Here is a 4,042-nt window from a genome sequence, read left to right as displayed (position 1 = left end):
TTTTAATTGCACTGTAGTCAGGCAAGATATTCTGAAGAATTTCAACATGTTTTAAAAATTTATTGAGATGTGCTTTTGTCTCATGATTTAGTCTGTTTTGTAATCTGTTGTATGTGCACTTGGAAATGTGGATTCAGAATATTTTGGATTTGGATATAGACTTTTATTTGTGACCAATAGATCAAATTAATAAAATGTTATTCAGAGTTCCTATATCCCGTTACTATTAAGAGAAGACACATTTAGAACTGTATTACTCCTTGATGACCTGGCCTCTTAACATGAAAACTATAATCTAGTAATTAATTTTTCCTTATGTTTACTTAATACAATGTAAACACACCAGTTTTCTTTGATTAAGTGTTTTTCCATCTTTTCTAGGTTTTTGTGTTCTTAAAGCATCTTTGTAAGCATCATATTGCTGGCTTTTTTCCTTTTTTCCAGTTTGACAGCCTTAGTCTTTTATATGGAGTATCAAATCCATTGACATGTAATGCAATTACAGTACATTTAATTTAATTTTGTATCTGTTATCTTTCTCTTTAATACACCTATGAGTATTTTCTTTACTCTCTATTTTGTTTGTCAATTACATTTTATTCCATATTTCCATTAATTGATAGGTATACATTTATTTACTCTTAATTTAATAAATACTAAAAAAAGTAAAATATGTATCCTTAAGAGTCTAACACAATTATCAATTTTACCTTTGTCCTATTAATGCCAGAACATTAACATGTTAACTCCACCATATACCATTTTCACTTTTTGCATTGTAGCTCTCATATCTTTTATTCTTGATTTTATATTACTTATCTTATAGTTAATAACCATATACATTTATCACATGTTTATCTTATCCTTCATTCTGAATATTTTAAAATTTCCATATCTCCATGTGGGAATAATTTCTGACAATTTGGCAAGACCACAACAAATTATGTCCTTATATCCTTGATCTATGTTCCTCACAGGACAGCATATTACCATATTTGATTATTCTTTCTATCTCTATTCTTATTCCCCAGCACAATTTGAAAGGAAGTTATAGACATGAAAGTCTCTCACCACTAAATATTTCAATATGTTTCTCTTTTAAAAAGCACGGGGAGAGATATTTTTTCTTACATAACCAAGATTTCAACAATTGTCCTAATATTGTTTGAAGCTAAAAAAACAAAAACAAAAACTGTGGAGCATGCCTCTTTTTAAAATTTTATTTATTTATTTATGCATATGTGTATGTATGTATTTATTTTGAGAGAGAGACAGAGAGCTGGGGAGGGGCAAAGAGAGAGAGAGAGAGTGAAGAGAGAGAGCAAATCCTAACCAGGCCCAGCAAAACACTGACAGTGTGGAGACCCAGTGTGGAGGCCTCAGTCCAATTATGCTATAGAATGTCCCTTAATTTGTATCTTCTAATATTTACCTAATTTTAGAGCTAGGTTGTACAGGGGTCACAGGCAAAGTATAAAAGTGCTGTGTGGTGGCAGTTTACCTCAAGCTCCAAATACCAGCATATCTTTCTGTCTCTCTCTCTCCCTTTTTCTCTCTCTGTCTCTGTCTTACTATCTCTGTCACTGTCTCTTTCTCTACATATATACATAAAAGCACACATACATATACAGGTAGATGTATATGTATATATATGTGCATATATATTGGAGAAATACGTGCACATTATACAATTACATACATAAGACTTTTTATAATGACAATGTTGGTACTATTCAAGAATTGGAAATGATACAGTATGAACAGCAGAATAAAGAGCTGTACAGCAAAGCACTGACAATTACATTAGAATAAAAAACAAGCTACAACTACATCCTTTCCTGCAAACACATGATTTTCTGAAACACTGTTAAACTATGGAAGCATAAGGCAAAAGCATATATTCCAACCTATTCCCATGTTTGTGGGTTTTTTTTAAATAGAAAAATTACACTTTCTGGATTTGTATATTGACAGAAAACTAAGTAATGCAATGAAATATTATAATGAGAGCCAGAATAAAGGTAAGCACAATGAGAATAGGAGAAGATTGTAACATAAGGAACATCTTTTTGCTACCAAATTTCCATTTTGTTTTCTGAATAACGGTTATATGGATGATCACTGTATAAATATTTGTTAAGCTGTACATATTTGTTGTATTTATATTTGTTATAAAAATATAATAAAAAAAAAATAAAAAAAAAAGAATAAAAGCTAAATATTTATTATTATTAATGTCACTTTGAATAATTTTCAACTACTATGATATACTGGAAGTGTGAAAACATATGTAGTTATTTTAGTGTACAGGAAATTTGCTTTAAGATATAGTGCAAGAAGAGAGAAAGTGACCCCATATTTTGTAAACAATTAAAGTACCCTTACCTTAACATTTCTGGTTTTAAAGCAAAGTAATAATAACAATATTTAACTTCCTTAATCCTAATATAAAAATAAATGATACTTAATTAGTACTATCCTTCATGTGGTATGTTAAATGTTAGAAACCTTAGAAGTACCACATGTATTTCTCTGTTTCTTTATTTCTTTGTATACCCTCAATTTCCCTCAAGTAAAAGCAGCAGCTTGAAAAATGTGGAGAACGGAATCATCAAAGGATAACACATAACACAGTTCCAGTTAAAAAGTTACTCTATGGGCACTTGTGAGGATGAGCACTGGGCGTTATATGGAAACCAACTTGACAATAAACTATTTGTAAAAATAAAATAAAATAAAATAAAATTCAAACTACAAACATGTAATTTTTATTAAAAAAAGTTACTCTATGGAGAAGAATGCTAATTGTCCTTATAAAAGAAATAAAATACAACAGAAGCTCTCTGATTTTATACCCTTAGTTATGGTTTTCAACGAATCCCAATAAATCTCTAATTATTATTCAGGTCAGTGAAGTAATCCAAGCCCTTGAACTAGTTAATTTTAATTCCTTATATAGCTAAACACTTTCTATGGAAAGATACTTACCATGTCCTGAATTACACGAAATGTGTGTAAAATTACTTTAGTAAGTGTATCACAAGAAAGACTCTATTACTACAATTTTGAAGCCATTAAATACATTTAACATAGGTAAAGATATTCCTAGATATCTTATAACTAATTAAGATCAAAGATGTAAAGTTTAATAATACTCTATTGACATCAGGGAACAGTTTGTAATAAAATATGGTTAGATAAATTAATTACCAAAAACATAGTTAGAAAATATTTAACATTTACTGAATTTCCCTACATCCTATTTGCTAGATCTAAATTCTACTCCAAGGTATTTAAGTGGAAACTTCCACTGAAATTAAGAATAGTTATAGATGACTGTGTAATGGGAGAATTTAGCCTCTGATCTCTTCACACACTGTACTTAAAATGCAGCTAATTAACTAATTAGAGAACAAAAATTGAGTAGAGCCGCTGACCCCTCTTGGTTGAACTTAATAATCATTTTCCTTCCTAAGATTGTTTCATCGATATGAGTTATAATCTCATATGGAACATCAATAAATCCTTCATAGTAGACAAAAATATAAGAGTAGGAAAAATTCCACTAAAAGATACTATAAAGAGTGTGGTTTTATTATACCTTATTATTACAATCATGACTCTTAAAAAATATTTTCTCTCGGTCCTATTTTACTTTCTATGCAAAAACAGGAATGTATTTTTTAGTTCAACATAACTTTTGATGACAGTACAAACAATCGTAAATCAACAGCTCTGTTGGAAGAGATACAAATTACATCAACACCATTATATCATTATCTTTACATTCATAACTTGACTGATAGGAGTGCAGTATTTCCATTTTATTATTCAGTCTAAAAAGTTAGATTCTTAGAAACTGAGTATAAGTCTCTGAATTCCTGCTGTTTTGCCTTTTAGTTAGATAAGGGGGAGCTTAACATCCTCAACTCTAAATGGAATGTGTACTCTGAATTATTTTCTGGCTTACTTAGACTATCTTCTAGTGTACATCAAAAAATCAATATAAGGAAGTTTGATGACTTCAGTGATGTTCAGAGAT

The sequence above is a fragment of the Hyaena hyaena genome, unplaced genomic scaffold, assembly GCF_003009895.1.
Source record: "Hyaena hyaena isolate Hyena2069 unplaced genomic scaffold, ASM300989v1 scaffold_798, whole genome shotgun sequence".
Lineage (NCBI taxonomy): Eukaryota > Metazoa > Chordata > Mammalia > Carnivora > Hyaenidae > Hyaena > Hyaena hyaena.
The sequence above is the reverse complement of the archived record's forward strand: the minus strand, read 5'-3'. Positions refer to the sequence as shown.